Below are 21,997 nucleotides of genomic sequence, written 5' to 3' on the forward strand. Positions count from 1 at the left end.
TCGATGTTCGTTACTAGTCTTAAAGTATATTCCGACATTCCGGCAGGTAGCAGTAACAATCCACAAACGGTAAGGTGAAAATTACAGTTTAGATTGTTATATAATTGGACAGAAAATTCATGCATGAGTACACGCATTAAAACTACTTCGTAACAAACGTTAATAATATTATTAATTTCATGAAAAAATAACTTTTCCTTATAAATCAATTGATTATATATCCATAATTCTAATATCAAGTATGGTATGTTTGACTATTTTGGCTCTTATTACTTTGATTATTATTAGTGAGTACAAAGCTACACGTTAGACAGTATTTATTCACTTATACTTGCCTGTCATATACGACAATGAGGCGATCAATATTAATCCTGCATGATACAAACACGCAGTCATGACTTTGAAAATTTTCGCCTGGGTTGATTGCTACATTATACTCTCGTACGTAGCATTGTCCAGGATAACCTGGAAAAGTAAATTAAATGTTTTGTTTGTCACGTTATACATGCTACAATATATCCTACTATATAGAATATATAGTAGGATATATATAGGATATTGTGCAGATGTCTGGTGTCAGCTTATATAGTTCAGATAGACACTAAAGTTATTGTAATATTAAAATAAAACTATTCAAAATCAAGAGATATAATGAGGATGGATGCTAACCAGAACCGAATTTATGTCTGATGAGGCCTTAAACTATTCAAGTTAATCGGGCATTTTATATGTCCAGCTGTCCTTTATCAACTGTCATTTTAGGAAGCAGGCAAGCAAGGAGGGGCCCCATTACTTACATTTTAGAAACACATTGGTGCTCTATGTAGATTTTATTTTATTTATTTTTTATCTTATTTTTGAAATTGTACATTCAGTTTTTTTCTTTAAATTATAGGGACCCCCAAGAGATTGTGGCCCTAAGCTATAGCTTGTCTAGCTTATACGTAAATCCGGCACTGATGCTGACAATCTCCCAACCATTTTAAACTATGATGGTTATAATAGAATTGCATAGAATGGAAGACATTAATCTGGAATGGTTGCTGTTTCTGTTACATACGTAAAATAATGGAAAACAGATTAGATGGGGTGGAATGTAAAAGTGAGAGAGTAATAGAGAAGTAGCTGACTTAGGAAAGGTGTGAGCAATTTTTATATCTTTTGTAGGCGGCGTCCTGCAATGATTCTCAGTTCTTTCCAAGGTTGTCGATAATGTTCACAAACTATCAGACAATTGTCCTGGCGCGAATGAATTCAATCTAAAGGTGCTACTAACACGTGGACAAATTATTCCGTCTAACTGCCAGAGGTGACGATAATGATGCTTAATATATATCTCCAGCATGGAAACCTGCTGGCCTGGCCCTTATCCAGAATGGTTGTTTGTTTATGCTGCGATGAACTTTTTACATATTAAAAATGGTCACTTGGGCTAGGACTACCACTTGCTCACAAATGGTCGAATGTCGAGATGCTCTGGTATTAGTGCCACAATGCTATTCAATGAGTATGGACGATTTGTTTTGTGCGAGAAGCAATGATGTTGCTTTTAGTTATATGTTAGACATTTATGCCCGATGAAATCAATGTGTTATCTAAAGGGAATATCATATGATGGTACAACAAAACTTTAATGGAAATTCTATTTCCTTTCTTTACAAGCTAATGAAATAAGCTAAATTATTTAACAAATAGTTTGTCTAATTAAGTACAACAAGAATAAAAGGTTTCCAGAATTGATTACTAAGTGAATTCTAATAAAGGCTTTTAAAATATTTCTGAGTTAGATAATAATTTAAACAGTTAGTTGAGGGTGAGGTCCTGAGATCTGCACTACGTGCAGAACACGAATATTTCAATCTGTCGCAGCTGTTACTAATTATAGAAAAAGTCCAATTTCCAAACAACTTGTATAATCTTGCAGAATTTCTGAAATTACATAGATAATGAAATGTATATTAGTAAATGTTTCCTTGTTTATACGGTTTAACCAACATTGTTAGGGCCATCAAGTCTAGGAGGCTTAGGTGGGCAAGTCATGTAGCTAGAATGGAAGAAAGTAGAAATGCTTTCAAAGTCTTGCCTGGAAGGCCAATCGGAAAACGACCAGTAGGAAGACCTAAGGACAGATGGGAGGACAATATTAAGATGGATCTCGCAGAGATAGGAATACAAAGTAGAAACTGGATCCAGTTGGCTAAGGATAGAAGTCAGTGGAGAGCTTTTGTGAACCCGGCATTGAACCTCCGGGTTCCATAAGCCATAGAGTTAGTTAGTTAGTAGTTAGTTAGTTAGTTAGTTAGTTAGTGTTTCTTTAGGAAGTATGCATGGGAAAGTAGATGTACGTTGTTCTGTTCTCTGCATCTGGTAGCCAGGTCAAGTGCATCTAACAAGGAGACTTACGGAAGTGTTCCTCATCGATTTGAATAAAACTTTGCACATTTGTGGAACATCGAAAAATAATCGACACGTATTTGTTTCATTTCGGCAATGGTGCGGGTTTAAGGGTAGAAACCACCCTTTGAACGTTAGGGATGGTATCGAAGCATAGACAGGAAACAATCATTTAATATAGAAGAAAACATAATTCCAGGGAGTTTTAGAACTGCTGATTCAGAACCTGACGTCAAAATTACAAAATTCAGAATGGCAGATCCAATATGGCGCTTATAACTACGAAAAGTCTTCTGGTTTCAAATGTTGTACTTTTAACCAAGAACAATCATAGTTGGCAGGGATTACTGTGAGGAGATTGCAGACCGATTTGAAACGCCTTTCTGTACTTATTTTAACGAGATGCTTGAATAAAGTGCGTCTCTGCAACTTCGCTATTCGGGGTGCGTATTTAAAATAAGTCCCCTTGCCTACCACTATTCTAGGTGCTTACTGATAGTGACTCCCCTTCCCTCTCACTAGTCCGGACGCATATTTAAAGTTAGTCCCCTCTCCTCTTACTATTCCGGATGCTTATTCCAGCGTCTAATGCAAAGTTGATTTTGTTATTAGATTCGTGGAGTGGTCAAAATTCATCAACTTTTGAGCCTATTTTAAGAACAAAAGAGGACCTCCAAATAGAAACCATTTCTGCAGGAATAACTAGTAGGATTCAACCTCTTGATGTGTTGTTCTTTAAGCGATAGAAAAAAAACTTCTTGAGACACTTTTCTGACATTGTCCTTCTCTACAACTATAACATGACTTTACATCTCCGTAATAATATAACTGAGATCCAATCACTGATTGATAATCAGTATTCTTCTCCCAGATTTGCAAATTTTATTAGGTATCCGTGGCACAAAAGCGGTTTTCTGAAGAAAAAATCTTCATTTGAAAATCACGTAAGATTTTGTTTCAAAGATTGTGCAGCATTTTGCGATTTGAGCACAGTTATTCCCGTTATAAGGTGTGTGTGGTGTAAGCAATGTTTATGCATCACATACTTGTTTTTACAGAATATCATTACTGCAAAACGTTTTCTCAATAACTTCACAATTATAACAATTGAGGATAGACAATGAAGTTCTGACATAGTGAGAGGTGAGGGGACTCACTATACATAAGTAAAATGAAGTTTACGTTCAACGGTTATGCCAGCTAGGATAAAGGAGACGGTGATGATGAGAAATGAAATGGAATGAAGAAAGTGGGAGGAAACGGGAGATTACCGAGGAAACCCACGCACACGGTGTTTGTCCACCAGAGAGTTTACTTGGCGCAAACTGAGACCGAACCAGGGACACAATGCACCAGAGGTGAACGCTCTACCACTGAGCAACCGCAGCCCTCAGTATACGTAAGCACCTCGTATAGTGAGAGGTGCAGAGACTCACTTTAACCAAGTATCACGTTAAAATAAGTACAAAAAGGGGTTTCAAATCGGTCTGCAACCTCCTCGCAGTAATCCCTGCCAACTATGATTGTTCTTGGTTAAAAGTACAGCATTCAAACCAAAAGACTTTGTAATTGTAGTCGCCATATTGGATCCGCCATTTTAAATTTTGTAATTTTAACGTCAAATTCTGAATCAGCAATTCTAAAACTCCCTGACATTATATTTTCTTCTACATTAAATGATTGTTTTCTGTCTATGCTTCGATACCACTCCTAACGTTTAAAGGGTGGTTTCTGCACTTAAACCCACATCATTGCCGAAATAAAATAATACGTGTCGATTATTTTTTGATGTTTTATAAATGAGCAAAGTTTTATTCAAATCGATCTCCTTATGAGAATGATGATTCGGTTTCGTTAAACCAAGTTTATTGAACGATAGTTTCTTGTGCATGATGTATTACACAAGATGTATTCCAGTATGTTCACATATGTTGTGAACAAAGTTGGTGTGCTCCAAGAATAGGGAAAAAGAGCTGGCCGGAAGCCAGCCCAAAATGTAGGGGGGGGGGGTAAAAGTTAGGAGGATCCGATCCAACCATATTACAGTTCATTTCCAAGCCTACCGTGAAATTTTTAGGGAGGGCAGTAAAAATTTAGAGGGAAGCCGGCCCCCTAGCCCCTCCATGGATACGGGCCTGGAAAAGAGGGGAAGGAAAATCAAGGAAATATAATTCAAATGATGAATTAAATTTAAAAATGAATAATATTTGTTGTTTTCTTATTTCTGTTGTTTTGTTGTTTATTTTTTGGAGAAAAATTTATTCTCAAGAAATTTAAATAGAAACTTGAATTGTAAAATTTAAATAATATGGTCAGTTATTGAATATAATTATTTTATATGCATGCAAAAATTGATATTGAAATTCAGACTAAACAATTAGCAAAATAAATATACAATGAATATTTTTTTCCAGTAGAAATTCTTGTTTCTATTGCTTACACGTCTATTGAACAACTGTGCTTTTTTGAAGTTTCGACTGCGTACTGTATTCATTATCGACACAATTTGGTCATTTTAACTTACTACAAAATCTAAAAGTTTGATTAAAATACAGTGAAACCTGTCAACTTGGCCACCTCTCTAAGTTGGCCACCTGCTTATCTTGGCCTAGTTTGTCTTGAACCTGCATTTTCCCATAAGACTTTTGTTACTTACTACTCTATAAGTTTGCCACCTGTCTATCTTGGAAGTTGGCCACACTGAAGCAATGTTTACCCTATGATGATAATGATAAATTTACCTGCGTATCTTGGCCACAAAAATGCAATTTTGTTATTTTTCTTAACTCTTTCGAATTCCCATATGAGAGGCAGATGTTCTATATTTGTGACTGGACCACTGCCTTCTACATCCGTCCGCTCCCTCTAGTAAATCGAGGAGGCGGTGGACTGGACACAAAGAAGCATAGATTCGCACGATTTGTTCTTGGAGGTCAATGGCCAGAACACTACCCTCATAAAAGAGTGGTGAAGGAAGATGTGACTAAGAAAAAATACGTACAGGAATTCAGGAAATGGTCGTACGTATTTGTTTACCCTGTCTGTTTTGGTAAAACCATTAGCTATATCGGCTCCTTTCATCAGTGGGAAACTTTAGTAATTCCGGAAAATTCTCAAGGTTAAAACTCAATTGTCATTTATTGGCACCTGACTGGGTGTCAAAAGGTAGCGGAGGTTTTGAGATATGAATTCCCTCAAGATTTTCTCAAAATATCTTCTGCTCCGAGGGAAACACTTCTACTAGTTCATTAACCCGAGATTACTAACCCTATTTTTTACCTCTTATTACTAACTATGCGTAAAACTGACGCATATATCCAAAATGTGTTAAATATAAGGCAAAATGGAATAATAAAAAGATATTAATATTGAATGTATTTTATTGCATTACAATACTTACGTAAACAACTTACTGTGGGATATGCATAAGCATTTTCTTTGATTTATGGTTTACACTATGTTGCCATACAAAATTGTGTGTTGAGTTTAGAAGCTAATTTAATTTTATGCTGATATCACGTACACAAAATTTTCTACGAAAACAGAAATATTTGTCTTACTTAAAATGAAGATTTTCAGACTGCCCATACATTGTTATGAGTTTCACTCACTCTTCACGGTCATTTTAACAGTTTGGACAACATTTCCTTTTTTGCTCACCACATATTGGCTTCTTGCATTTTGTGTACGTTGTAGTGAATCGCCGTTTCGAGTAATGACACAGAAAGCAGTATTTGAGGTTTCCTTTTCCAGTGACTGGCTCAGCTTACTGTTCTTCTGTTATCCCCAAGTACTTAGTTATTGTAACTTTAAGTTCTCTGCTTATAGACGGTATAGCAAATCTTTGCTCTTGCCAAGGTGCAACCAATTGCTTGTGTAATTCTATCATGAAATGCAGTCTTGAAAAAGGACTTGTAGTTTCTTCTTTGGGTCTTCGAAAGAACTGATGACAATGTATAACATAAGTATTAATTCCTGCAATATTTGGCATACCATAAAACATTCAAAGGGGTCAACGTCGTGTTTTCCTGCTGCTGTTCATGTCTCTACACATGTGGTCAAATGTGTCTACTGACCATTTTGTTTGGTTATATATCAAGGGGGCGCGGTGGCTCAGTGGTAGAGCGTTCACCTCTGGTGCTTGGGGTCCCGGGTTCGATCCCAGCCCCCGCCAAGTGAACTTTGTGGTGGACATACACCGTGCTCGTGGGTTTTCTCGGGGTTCTCCCGTTTCCTCCCACTTTCTTCATTCCACCATTTCACTCATCTCTCATCATCACCGTCTCCTTTAGCCTAACCGGCATAACCGTGGGACGTAACACTTAATGATTTCATTTATTTTGGTTATATATCAGTATTATTTCAGGTTTGTTTGTTTGCTATCTACGGACGGTCCGTTGTGCATAGTTGACAGTTACCTATTGATTCCTCTTCCTGAAGGCGTAGAACCGTTGAAGGACTAACTCCATAAAATTGTGTTGAACTACAAGACTCGTTTTTAGAAATTTTCTTATTCTTTACATTGCCACGAGTTTCTACACTTTGCTTCATGGATCGCTCTGCCTCACGAATATTCTCCACAGTTCATGCATGTTTTCAGTTTCTGATTCACTCGGTACGTAAGTCGGATCCACATCACTATCGTCAGACCAAAATTGTTCAAGACAATCTATCGCTTCCATCACCGTCATCTATTTCATCAAGCATAAGGATTATTCTTTCTTTCTCACTCATAGTCATTCGGTAATCTAAAAATTGAAAAATGGAAAGGCCTCATAATTATAGCATTCTTTTCAACTCATGTGAGGATGTTGCGCTTGTTTTACGCAGAAAGATTCACTGTTAATCATATACTTGCATAAACATTACGTATTATTTATAACCCCTTAATACTAACCATGAGTAAACCATACGTACAACATTTTTCTATAAATACTAACCATGCGTAAAATTGACGCAGTAACTTATAAATAAGCGCCTGTTGCTAGCTGTCCCGCTGCAGAAATGAACCATCACTTGCACAACAGACAGCCAAATGAACGGAGGTAGCACTGCTAAAAGGTTAGTAAATTGAGACATCAGGGTGGGAAACAACACTAAAATTTTAGTGACTATGCGTAAAATTTACGCAGTGTTAGTAATCTCGGGTTACAAGAGGTAGTTAACTACAATATTAGAATGTGCATATCTGCCAAAAAGAATAAAGCAAATATGTCTAGAATGAACCACCATTTAGTAACAACTGAAAAGAAGTCATATAAATTGCATATGAATTTCTCAACTTATAACTTAGCTTTTCTTGTTTTCAATCTGAATAACTCAGTGTGGTATAATATCAATTTTAATAAACTGCGTACATACACTTCTATTTCATGGTTGTTTCTGTTATTGTGTTTTCAATCCGAATAATTCAATGTATCAGACTAGTTTTCAAGAAGAGAAAGGTATGCATATATATTAAACATATTATCAAGAGCGCCGATCCTGGGGGACCGAGGGGTCCTGCCCCCCCCCCCAAGCTCATGTGGCCCCTATTTTATTTATGAGTATACAATATTTGGTATAATTTGAGTGCAATTTGTCTTAAAATCTTCATATATATATACCGGTACCTTGTGCATCTGAATGCCCCCCCCCAAATTTACAGAGAAATCGGCGCTCTTGCATACTATAGTAATATTTTCTAGTACTGTATATTTATATGATTACTCTATATACATTATTTATAAGTAGCTGTCGTGCCACTGCTTATTAAAATTTTACAATCAAGTAATACTAGAAATCCTATTCTAAAAATACACAAATCACACTTATTTTCTGTAAGTTGGCCACCTGTTTAAGCTGGCCACTTTTCGATGGAACCGATGGTGGCCAACATAGACAGGTTTCACTGTATAAAATTCTCTGGTTGTAATTAAACAAGTGAATAACAGCAAGAAGAACATCTCCAAATCCGATAAGTAGGGATAGAATTGAAATTACATTTTATACTACTTTTCTTGTAAGGTGGACAGTTCCAAAAGTATTACCTAGAGTGCATTAATCTGGCCCTGTTTATCAAGTATACATTCATTATTGACTCAATATATACAGTATGTTCTCTTTACTACTCAACACTATTCGAAACATCTATACCGACATCGTTAGACATTAATCAAATACAAGATATTATGCACTGTAAGTAAAGTTACAAAGTATATTTTAATAATTACACGTGTTCTAATTCATTAACGAGAAGAGAACCAAAAATTCTACTTGCACTTGAATAACTTAACACTAAAATGTTCAGTAGTTATAAGATGTTTTTAAACAGAATTAAAAATAAAACTGGGACTTATTATACAAAACACCCTTTATCGGCTTCTGAAAACAATTACCGTACAGTTTTGTGTTCTTTCCTTTTGCTTAGCACGGTCAACCATTCTCATCTTTCTTTCAAGTTGTAGAAATTATTCTTTCACCTGAATGAAAGTTGCAACGGATTGATTGAAATTGATGATAGTTGAAGGGTATACATGTTGTCAAGTAATTGCAACCACTTCACTACAATTCACGGAGCAATATATGTATAAATGCACTTTACCAAGCACTTTACCACTTACAAAATAGAAGTTCTTTGACATATGCTCAATGTCAATAGATTCAATGGCAGTGCTTGTGCAACCAAAGATGTAAAACCCCTTTCTTTCTATTTTCAAACAGAAGGACGTATCAATATTGTATTGCTCTGAACTGTTAAGGTAGTTTTTTAAATCCTACTGTGACGCTTCAAAATCCGTCCCTAAAGTTTAAAACTAGGTTCTTACGGAACCACAAAACCGTGCATTTTATACTAAGTATCTGGTTTCAATTGTTTCTCTAGTTTTAGCAATTGTTTAACAAAAAATCAACGCTGAATTTGATGATCCATTGTTTCATAGTTTTAAAAGTATATATTTGAAAGATTATAACCTAACTGTAGTGACAGCATAGTTTCGGCATTAAAGTGGGCCAACAGAATACTCTTTATAATGTAAATAATGCTAAAGAATATTATGAAATTGTAACTTCGGATAATGCTTTATTATCACTGATAAGTTTTAAAGAAAGCTAATTTAATACCTGGAACTACTTCTGCTGGTCTCTCATCTACCAAATTCTCTACTTCCAAAATAAATTGGAAAACGAGAACTATCAACGAATGTAGGTTCTGAAATAAAAATGTTCGAAATAGTTTTAAGTTTCCATCGTAAAGATACCCAATATCTGATTTCTATTTCTGGCTTATAACGCATGCAACATTTGTAACATATGTTTGGTTAATTTTAGATTAGTTTCTAGCATCTTTGGTGAACTTACCGTAATTCATATATCATTAAATTACAACCTGTACTTGCATCAGTTTTTTGTTTCCTGTTACATTGCATTCGTTAATGTCTTAACGCATTATTAATAATTATCTGTTCCTAATTCGAGGGAATAAATTTAACACAATATGCTCGCCCCCACGTAACTGCCTCTTTCTTGAACATATAAGTGCTAAATAAATACTGTATTTTATAGTATTTATTTTGACTCTGAATGATGTACATCACAAGATTGTAGAACGAAGATAAACTTGACTGCTTAACACGTTACTGATTCAATAATTCTTATCTCTCCCATAGAATTTCTGTACATTCCTTCCACCACCACAACGAAGCTTATGTGTTTTGGAACTTACTAAATCAGATTTGTGGTGAGTGGGCAGTGACGTAAATTTAATATGGATTTGCACGTCACCAAGTCCATTTTGAAGTTATACTATAATATCACTAACGAAGCATAATGAATGTCTAACCAGAGAAGATGACACTCAGAACAGTCAAAGATCTCGGAGCAACTTGTTGATTCGCATCAGAGAAATCGTTAAGAGCCGTCCCGAACATAGAGTTGAAAATTACTGGTAAAACAAGGCAAAATAAGATATCAGGCAAAGCTTTCCCGCTTCATTCGTATAAGATACAATTGATCGAAAAGTTACATCCTCGAGAAAATGAAACTTGACTTGAATTTTGCTAACCCGTTGATAACATTTGGAATCACTAACTTTTTATAATCATAAATCTAATATTAATTCGTGCAGTTTCCCCATGTAATCATTACACTATTCTTTCGGCTCAATCTCATAAGTTGGTACCTCTACTTACTCGCGGTGAAGCAAAACAGAGGATCTAGGACGTGGCATCATTGCAACTGGAAATACTGTGAACATATGTTTTTCCAACACACAAAAGAAATTCGGGCTGGAAAGGGTTAAAACTATGGGCTAGTGAATACTGATGACGTCCTGCCAAGAAAGATTACTTTCAAGCGATTATGGAAGAAAAAGTATGATGATCGTGAATAAAATCGGATTCGATATTTCAAAGGATTTACAATATTATATTCCCTACATGTCGAGAAAAGGAGGTTTTGGATGTCTTTCCGTCTTATCGCCAGGTAGGGGCACAGTGGAACAATGGTAGATCAGTCACCCCTGGTGCTACGGTTTTCTGATTCGGTGACAAACCAAAAGAATTTGTAGTCCATAACATCTTGTACGTAGATCTTCTCCAAGTTCTGCAGTTTCCTTTCACATTCAGACACCACCAGTTTGCTCTCATATTAAATTCGTGGCGAGACGAGTAACACTAGTTCCCTCAAGTTTTTATTCTGAAACAGTTTTTGTAGTGTTACATAAGACATAATTTAAAACCATAACTTGATATAACGATTGTACACATACTATGAGGAGCATTTGTCAAGTTCAAAGTTTGTCAATCATTAGACGACATTTTCCAGTGATAAATATGGGCCTTCCTGGACCTCTGCTGATACGGAAGAATTTTAATAATTTCTATACGAAATTAAGAAAACGATATGGCTTAAATTTTGTACATAAAGAAACGAGATGAGAAAGAATGATTTGCGAATCGAGGCAAGACTAGACTCCTAGAAAAACGCCAAACTGCCGGTGACGAGCTACTAGTAACTAGCGGGGACATTTTCAGTAGATCGCGTTCACGCTCCCGTTGGCTAACCTTGATTCCTCCGCTGACCTGACGCTAACAACAGGAGGTGCTAATGTAAGATTATATAAAAAAAAAAAAGTATGTACTTCTTGCATAAGCTTGGTATCAAGTTCTGCTGTTTAGGGGTAATATAAAAGTAGTATTTAGCGTGATTCGTCACATAGTAAGGAAGATTTGTACCAAATTTCACAGAAGTAAATCCCCACGTTAAGCGGGTTTGCATATCCAGGTTCTTAACTATGAAAACATTTACGATCACTCCAACCCCAATCATTACACAAATTCAACCTGTTGTATATAAGTTATTAGGACGTAAAATTGAATGTAATTTATACGAAAAAGACTTTTATGAATAGCAAGACCTGTAACGTCCAAATATTCACCATAAACTTATAGTCGTTTCGACATAAAAAAAAGTTTGGAGCAGGAAACCAATCTACACAAAAGTCAAAAGAGGCTCAGTAAAGACATGCAAACTGGTCGAGCGGTCTGGGTCACTAGTCTATCAATCAGAAGTTTATATGTTCAAACCCTGTAAGAAGTACTCATTTTTTCCTTAAAAGTGTGTGTTTAATAATATATTTTTATTGTAAAACTTTTACTATTCAATGTCGTTTGCACTTCATTTTCCAAAGCAAAACCTCGCAAATGTATAGTGGACTAGTAAATATTATCAAATAAATTATCATTTAGTTTACGTAAATATTGCATCGCCCGATTTGAGTCAAGAATAAGATGGAAAAAAAAGATAAGATTGACCGAAATTCAGATTCTTTTTTTTTTTTTTTTTTTTTTTTTTTTTTTAAAGTAGCAAGAGTTGTTTTAAAAAATCCCCGATAACTTTAGCCAACATTATTCCATTTTGACGCAATATGTCGTATATTTTCTTTCAGCTTTCCATCAGGGTTTTCCTAAAGATCTAAAATTTGTAAATAATAAAAAGAATAAATAACCGCACATAAATTCAATAAAAAGTTTTATGGTAATTTAAATAAAAAAGTTAATTAATGCAGTATGATGAATATTTTATTTGATGCTTCCCTATCAACCCCAAACTGTGACGTTAAATATTTTCGAGAATAAAGTACTAAATCCTAACGCGCATTTTCTGAAAGTATTCGGTTTGAACATGAGGTTTCTCTTTTGGTGAGACTTCAGCCAGGCGAGATTCTGGCCCATGGGATTTTGGCCTGGAATGTTTCGGTCGTGAGGTTTTGTCCGTATATCCTTCGCGTAATTACATTCACTTTTGCGGCCACATCTATAGTGAATAGATCAGTCATTAGCAACTGCCCGATGCATGACGTAGAAACGCGCTTTTACAATCCGAGAAATAGTAGAAAATGATATGATGAGGACAGGGGGAATGATGACGTATGTGAATGGAATAAACAAGTTTTGGCAGTGTATGCGTACTCATGGATCCACATCGATGTTCTTGTTTGCCTGACGCCACTATTTTTATCAACACCGGGTTATCTGACATCTTCCAACACTCTCCATGTAATTTGCTGAGAAGGAGAGCAACAAATTGTGACGTCATAATAGATTCAGTTCAAAATATCCTGTATATATCTTGGAGCAGAATAAATAAAATGAAATCTTTCAGATTAACGTCCCACGAATATGCCCATTAGCAATGGCGGATCCAGAGGGGCGATCGGGGCAATCGCCCTTCCCCCCAGAAGAGGAAACTTTCTTATTTTATATATATAAATAAAACCCATCCCAGAGTTTGAAGCTCTTAAAAGTAGCTCTAAATGGAAGTATGACAACCCATCGCCCCCCCCTCAGCAGTTGGTCCTGGATCCCCCCCTGTCCATTAGGTTAAGGCAGACGGATGATTGAGGCAAGTGAATGCTGACGGAAGGATTAGTGGAATGAGATTGTGGGAGGAAACGGGAGTACCCCAAGAAAACTGAAGGACAAGATGTTGTCTACTGCAAACTTAGTAGAACGAGGATCGAACCAGGGATCCCACGAACCAGAAGTAAGCACTCTATCACTGACTCAACAAGCCCCCTTCAAGCACAAGAAAGACCACCATGGATGCACACGTGGACTCCAAGATAATAATTTTGATACACGGGTTAATAATTTTGATACACGCTTTCTTCTTTCTACTTAAACAGAAGGAAATAAACATATTTTAAAATCTTATACAATTAAAAAATAAACAAAAATTATAAATAACTGGTAGATTCTTGTTTTTTTGCTCATTCTTCTGGTCCCAGTTTATGTAACTATTACGTCAAATCAACACGTGCCAGGAAATGTACGCATTCGCGAAATGATCACACATGAAACACTGGATAAGAAGGAAGTGTATGGGCATGTAACATTAACCTTAATTGACGTATGTGTTTTGTTTTGTTTAAAATGCCCTAGCAAAAAGATCAGGAGGTCACTCATTTCAAAATCTTAGCAAAGGACAAATAAAAGGTGTTTATGCACGTGCAAACTCGAGCTTAAAGTGTATCCTAATAATTCTGTTTATACATGCACTGCGAGAGCAACTACTTCTGCTACGTTAAAATTAGAACTCATTGCAGCAAAAGTAATATTTATAATTTATGTTAAATATACAAAATTAAGCACATGCGCATGAATTTATTTCAAGAGATGTGAATTTTTAATGTGAGGGTAAATTATGTGAAAATGTTACAATTACCCTTAAAATTTTTCTAAATTTTCAGAAAACTCGGGATTTCTGGGTGTCCGGACTCCCAGAACTCATCTTCTGCGTATGTCCAAAATATAAGGTCGATGCGTAAGTTCGTGCGGTATTCTTTTGGGTTGGCAACAATACGGTGTGAAGCGATTGTTTATCGTTATTCCGTTGTTTTAGCATAGTTTGGAGTTTGTGTGTTGTGAAACACGGGTTTTCTTGCTTGTGAACGTATTATTGTATATATTTCAGACAAACTAATATGGAATGTCGAGAAAAGTGATTATTTCCGTCACTTTTTACTTTTCGAGTTTAATCGCGGATCCAGTGTAGCAGAAGCTGCGAGAACAGTTTGTGCAGTATAAGGGAATGAAGCAATTGCTGAAAGAACAGTACAGAAAAGCTTCTCTTGACCAATGGTTAACAGATTTCTTCTAGTCAAAACCAAAACAGTTTTACAGGCGAGGCATAGAACTGTTACCTGAATGTTGGCAGAAGTTCATAGATAGTGGAGGCGAATACATCACTGAGTGGTTGTAAATTAATGTGAGTGACAGTAAAATGTATGCAATGTATTGTTACACTCTTAGAATATGGTATGCCAATGTTGTATTTGTATTTGAATTAACAGAACATCAGAATAAAAATAAAATATAAAATATAAGAACCACACGAACTTATGCATCGACCCAATAGTTGACCTATATTTTCATAAGTGAAAACAAATATCAATGACGGGGGAGATCCGGGTTTGGTTCCCGGCGGGAGCTCATGTGGTTCGGATTCCACGTTAATCAGTAGGTCCCGTCTTATATAGCCTTGCTGCTGAAAGGAACGTTAAAATCAACTCAACAAATATCAAATTCACTTTAAACACTACATTAATTATAAAAGTATTGTATTCAGTAAACTGCGTACTATTAAACTCAATCTCACGTTTTTTGTTGTTAAAACGGTATTTACATAAGATCATTTACAGTGTTTAGTGTAACATAACTAATAGACTTGTTTATATCTTCATAGATGAAAAATTAACAATCGAGAGCTTTAACTGACTCTAAGCCCCATATTTAAGGTCCTATAATCAACACAAAATAATGTCTCTTAACCCTTTCCGGATCCTGGCTTTTTGGGCTATTTTTTAAACTTTCAGTCAAGCAGCTACTGTATCGTCACTATTTATCCTAGGATCATGGTTCATACCTCATTCTCTTCAGAATAAAGCTGGCTTTCGAATGTACCACTTGCATGCTCATACCATGTACCAAAAGCGGGAAAAAATGTCAAAGTGAAAATTTCGGAGGGAAATTTTTTTTCTCGAACTTTGGCCACCCTGGACCCCCCTGTGTGATCGTAGCCATCTAAAAAATCTGATAAATAGTACTTGGTATACTGAATGTGTGTGCCAAATTTCAAGTTTCTATCTTGAATAGTAAGGGCGGGAGAATTTTTATCAAAAATTCCCACAATGCCCCAAAGTACCATAAAACACTATGATCTCAGAGAAAAAAATTCCTGAGACATCCCTAATTACCCTAGGACTATAATTCGCCAATCATTCTCTTCAGAATAGAACTGTCTTTCAGACGGTACCATTCACATGTCTCCATCATGTATCTAAGGCGGGAAATTCCTGAAAAAGGGATCTTTTGGGACAAAATTTCCCTTTTTTCAACTTTTGCCCCTCTGGACGTCCCCTGTTTTTACGCAGAAATCGGAAAAAATACTTCTGGTAAATACTACTCGGTGGACTGAATGTTTGTGCAAATTTTCAATCTTCTACGTGAAAAAATAGGCCCGCCAGAAAAAATTTCCCTACCATGCCCCACTTTTACCCTATACAGAAGTATATTTGGATAAAAATTCACTGAGACGACCCTAATTACCTTAGAATAATAATTCGACCGTCGTTCTCTTCAGAATGGAACGGTCTTTCAGACGGTATGACTCACGTGGTCCTATCATGTTCTTTTTGGCGGGAAAGTGACGAAATACGGGATTGTTGGGGTAAAAAATCCCTATTTTTTACCCCTTTTCCCCTCTGGTTCCCCCCCTGTTTTAGCACTGACATCGGAACAAAAAATCTGGTAAATAGTACTCGGTAGACTGAATATTTGTGCAAAATTTCAATCTTCTATGTTCAGAAATAAGCCCGCCAAAATATATATATATATATATATATATATATATATATATATATATATATATACCGACAATGCCCCATATTTCCCTATATAGAAGTATATTTTTCAAAAAATCCCTGAGACGTCCCTAATTACCCTAGAATAATAATTCGACCGTCATTCTCTTTAGAATGGAACGGCCTTTCAGACGGTATGACTCACGTGGTCCTATCATGTATGTGAGGCGGGAAAATGACGAGAAACGGGATTTTGGGGGTAAAAAAATCTCTATTTTTACCCCTTTGCCCCTCTGATTCCCCCCCTTCCTGTTTTAGCACTGACATAGAAACAAAAAATCTGGTAAATACTACTCGGTGGATTGAATGTTTGTGCAAAATGTCAATCTTCTACGTAGAAAAATAAGCCCGCCAAAAAATATTGAACATAGGCTTAGAAAATTAGAAGAGAAATTTTTGAATTATGACGTCATCACCTCCTATGTCTGGACGCAGGACGGTCTGAAACCATACGTTATGTCTTCTACAAGGCCTCTGGACTTGGAAAACAAAAAAAAAAAAAAACAAAAAAAAACGGACGAAAAAGCTCAAATAGAAGAGAAATAACGCAATGTACCATGAAAAGTGCATATGGTACAAATTGTACCATAGGATCCCGAATATTTATATCTTCATAGATGAAAAATTAACAATCGAGAGCTTTAACTGACTCTAAGCCCCATATTTAAGATCCTATAATCAACACAAAATAATGTCTCTTAATGAATGGGTACGGAATTTAGACACGCAGTGATAACAGTGAGAAAATTTCGTCTAAACCATATCTAATGAATAATGAAATGCATTGATTCAACATTTAATTCACTGATGTAACAATGCTTAAAGTACAGGTTAATTTAACGTAAACACAATCAGCCGCATCATCATCATCATAGGTATTCTGCCCTATTGGCAGGTCACTTGCCGCAGCTGAGAAGCTTCCATGCTTCACGGTCCTCCGCTAACCTCTTCGTCTTCACGTATGATCTTTCTGTTTTTATATCATCCATTAACTGTAGATTCCTTCTCCCTCTCCCTCTCTTTCCTGCCACCATACCCTCTAGCACGTCCTTGATACAGTTTCTTCTCAGGCAATATATATCCATCAAAAATGTCGGATGCCAAAAAAAGAAACACCTTACACGAGGGGAGGGGAAGGAGGAGAAACCGACATTTTAGCCATTTTTATTATTCACAATATCTTAATAACTTTTGCACCTAGAACATCTAAATTTCTTTCATTTAGTTTCTCTAATTGTCTTCAACAATTTAATATTAGTGCATTTTTGAGCTAATATAATAGTTTTCTTGTTATTTTCAATTTTACTCAGTATTGGTTAAGCGTGATGTCGGTTTTTAGGCCACAGATTCTTTACAAGACATTTCCTCTAATTCAGAAAAATGTTTCCTCTAAAAGTTCTACGTCATTTCATGTTCTGATTACGGTCTGATTACCGCCCAAGAGTTATTTTCCTGCAAACGGTAGATATTAGCAGCTGATAATGATTAATATATATATAATCTTCTCTGCCTGCAAGTATATAATCCTGAAAATTAAGTCTGTCTATAATCTAATTAGAAATATACATTTTTAATATCAAGTGAGGGGATTTTCGGAAAATAACTCTTGTCGAAACACAAAATTTCTCTGAAGAATGAAAAGAGAGCTTTCTCTAGTATACACTATGAGAAACTCTACAAATCTCTTTCTTTATACGTGTCTCTGATACCTTCTAAAACATGTTCAAACATACAGCTTTCCATTCATTTTTTGTGAAAAATCTTCTTTGACTAGGGTTGTTTTTGCTGCAAGTCCTTCGATTTATGTACTACAATGGTATTAAACGAGATAGACCAGGAACCATATTTCAAAATTAGTTTCAAGAGAGTTGGAATGCACAAGAAACCACGATTCTTACATTTCCATTTCAAACTCACATACCCAAGTTTCTGACAGCTGCACATGGTAATCTCTAAACAAGCCTTGGGAATATCTTCGAGTGTTTTCAAAACTGGCTTCAGAATTTGATCCTCCAAGTACCATCCGGAGTCTTCTGGTCTTGATAGATCGATCTCACTTATCAGCGTTTTCCTAAATTGCTGTTTGGTAATGGAATCTCTATATGCTGTTTCAGAGCATCACTACTTGGAGATAATCTCTCCAGGCTCCATTTTCCTAAAGGTAGGAGCCTAACTCTATCACAGATCATCGCATTAGCCCAGAGGATCTTCGTGGTAAACAGTTCTGCAGATTTGAAAGCATTTGCTGATAAAGGAATCTGTCCTAGGGAAAATAAAATGTCACAGTTTCCTGAGTAAGTAGACGGTTCTTGATCTTTGATGTTCCAACTGGATATGACGTTATGTTGCATCCAAGTGGAGCATGATAAGCCATTACCTCTCTTCTCATTCTCAGGTAACTGGTGGTAAAGGTGGTGAGCTGGAATATGGATCATGTCTTTGAAATCTTGTCTTTGAAATCAGGCCATCATGTACAATTCTATACAAGAAATTCTGTCATAATGGTGTATCAACAGCAGGAATACATCGGTGCTTCTACTCATCACAACAATTATTTCTGAACGGTGATTCACAGCATGAAGTATCATTCTAGAATGTGCCTATTCATGCTTTACTTCAAGATTTGGAACATCGATCTCGAAATTTGACTTAACAGTCTTCTGATCACTAAAACTGCCGGAAACAACAACAAAGAGTTCTGAAAGTGATAATTCCTGCAATGCATTATCTACTTATGGTCTACTTACTCAGATTTTTATTTTCCCTAGGACAGATTTCTTTAACACCAAACGCTATTGAACCAAACGCTATCTGCAGAACTCTTTTTCACAAAGCTCCTCAAGGTTAATGCGATGCTCTGTGATGAAGCCAAGCTCCTACTTTTAGAAAAATGAAGCTGGAGAGATTACCACCAACTAGTAATGCTCTGAAACAACATGTAAAAAGATTCCATTAACAAACAGCAATTTGGGAAACGCTGATAAGTGAAAGATCGATCTACCAAGGCAAGAAGGCTCTGGATAGTACTTGAAGGACCAAATTCTGAAGCCAGTTTTGAAAACACTCGAAGATATTCACAAGGATTGTTTAGAGATTAAATGTGTAGCTGTCAGAAACTTGAGTGTATAAGTTTGAAATGCAAATGTAAGAATCTTGGTTTCTTGTGCATTCCAACGCGAAGTTATCCGAGCTCGTATAAAAATTCAATATCAGTTAATGAATAGAGTGACGAAGAAGACTGAATGATATATTAAAGACATCACAAATTTCTTTATCTTTTCGAGATATGAGAGCGGCATAACGTTATTGAGAACTAATTCTAGAAATCAAATAATTTGTTTTCTTGTGTAGAGATTTCTTAAGCATGTGGTTTCCTTCTCTGTACACAATCTTAATAATAGGCAAATGCTTCTTCTGTAAATAAGATTTCATAGTTTAAAAACTGGTCATTTATAAAATGTGTTAGACAGGGAAAGGTGGTAACTCTACATGAGCTCCATTTGTAACTCTCACAATATCTAGCCTGAACTCAATCTTTCTCCGCGTATTCTGTAGCATCTGAGGTGTTACTGAAGCAATCGCATTCCTAGTACGGTTTTTCAGTTCATCAAGGTTACGCACCTTTTCACCAGAATACACAAGGTCTTTCACATACCCCCACAGGAAGAAGTCTAGGGGTAATATCAGGAGAGCGTGGAGGCCATCTAATTGGTCCATCACGGCCTATCCAACGGCCAGGAAAATCAGTATCAAGGTGCTCCCTCACTTGTAGGCTCCAATGTGGCGGGGCACCATCCAATTGGAATATCACTAGAGGTAGCAAGTTTTGTACGTTACACATTTTTACCAATAGGTCATCTTGCTATCCATGACATTATAAAGCCAAAAAACTCCCTAGAGGTCAAGTCGACCCATATATCGTCTATACCCATTTCACGTAACTTCATCAATATGTTCCTTTGTTCTATGACTAACAGGGCTCCAAGTGTCTGTACCCGCTCTGAGTAGCCCCACAGAGCAGAAGATTAACGTCCTCGTCGGAACTAACATCCTGCCTCCTTGTGTTATGTTAACTGCACTCCACTTCACCATTTACGTTACATGCTCAGATCACGTTCTTGTGAATGAATAAAAAGACCCATAAATAAATAAATAAATGAGTAATTTTTGATACCTACCTCCAGCTCGTACTACAAACAAATGGATGACAACAAAGCCTTTAGAAAAGCCTCGTTTAATTAGAATTGGAATCAAATTGCGCTTAAAAATATACACAACGGCTCTCACTAAAATTTTATGTTCAACCTATCCCTTTTGTTTATTGAAAATTTTGTGCACAGGAAAGAAATTTCACATAAAAACAGTACCACTGGCAATACTGCTGTATGACTGACGTCACCTCATTTAAATATCATTAAATTTTTCCATCTCTACAAATATACCAGATGAATAATACGACTTGCGTTCTACTCTTGTGTTATTTGTGTATTTCACAGTTTTCATTCAATCCACTTTTCTAAGCAAATTCCTGATTGTGCCCTTGTGCTCTCCCCTCTCCAAGATAGTAAAGAAAAGAATTAAATTATGTTTGTAGTGTTGTTTCTATTATATCAATGATCCTTAAAATACATCTGTAGTACTCAATAAAAATAATTCAAACAATACTCAGAGAAATTTATAAATCTAAGTATTACTTAAAACTATATATTCATTGAAAATGCAAAAGAAAATTATACCTAGGTATGTGTTAAATATTTAGTATGCCATAAATACTTACTTATAATAAATCAAACCTTTCTTGTACACGAGATAATTTTATTATTTAAATTTATATACCTTGATATTAATGCCCATATTCAAGAGGAAATAGTTAGATGTAATTTTTAGTATTTTTTAAACAACTTGAGAAACATGTTCTTCTAAACAACAATCTTCTTTCTCAAAATCGCGTCAATATATTGGTCAGTTAAGTAAAACATATAAAAGAAACTGAAATAAAATTCAGACATGCTTAAAAACGAAGTCCTAACAAAATAAGAAAAAACATTAAACATTATATTAACAGCTTTTGTATGTTGCCAATCTGCATGAAAAGTTAATTTAAAATTTTATTCAATTTATCCATTTATAATTCGCATTTTATTTCCAACGATTTTTGAAAATAATGTATCATTTTTATTGTAAGAGAAAATAATAGAATCAAAATATAATGCATAGCATAGCTAGCAATATGCTAATACAAAACAAAAACAACTTGAGAATGCTCCAAGAGCATTGCCAGAACGAACTTGAAAAGAATGGAGAGATGGAGCGGGAAGGATAACTGTCATTGTTAGTAGATGTAAAAGTAAATCTTTTTATCCACATCTTCTTCTCTTTCTCGCTAAAAATACCAAAATATCATCTCTCTGTGACTTAAAGTTCACAAGATATGGCTGCTTAAATATCTAGAAATTCGAAATGTTTTGGCCAATATCTGGGCAACGGTGGCCAGTTGGCCAGTAGACAAGTAATCAGTGGCCACCGGTTACTATTTTGTACCAAAATGTTCACCATCCTCTTAGGTATTGAGCAACACCAATATGATTTCTGAGTGACTTTCGGTTCCCAAGATTTGGCTTCTTAAATCTCCCGAAATCGGAACTATCTTTTGGCCAATATTACGGAAACGGTAAGTCATAGAGATGATACTGGTATTAATCA

The 21,997-nt window shown here is 35.9% G+C and overlaps 1 long non-coding RNA gene across 1 annotated transcript; it reads right to left on the minus strand.

The window, feature by feature from the left end:
• Positions 1 to 325: 325 nt before the first annotated feature.
• LOC145661440 (uncharacterized) lies at positions 326 to 21,244 on the minus strand. Its single transcript, XR_014126896.1, has 3 exons — positions 21,131 to 21,244; positions 9,496 to 9,583; positions 326 to 465 (listed from the first exon to the last, which is right to left on the minus strand). It is a non-coding gene; the product is annotated as an uncharacterized LOC145661440 (long non-coding RNA).
• Between the last annotated feature and the right edge of the window lie 753 nt (positions 21,245 to 21,997).

The sequence above is a fragment of the Thermobia domestica genome, chromosome 10, assembly GCF_964235325.1.
Source record: "Thermobia domestica chromosome 10, izTheDome1.hap1.1, whole genome shotgun sequence".
Taxonomy (NCBI): Eukaryota; Metazoa; Arthropoda; class Insecta; order Zygentoma; family Lepismatidae; genus Thermobia; species Thermobia domestica.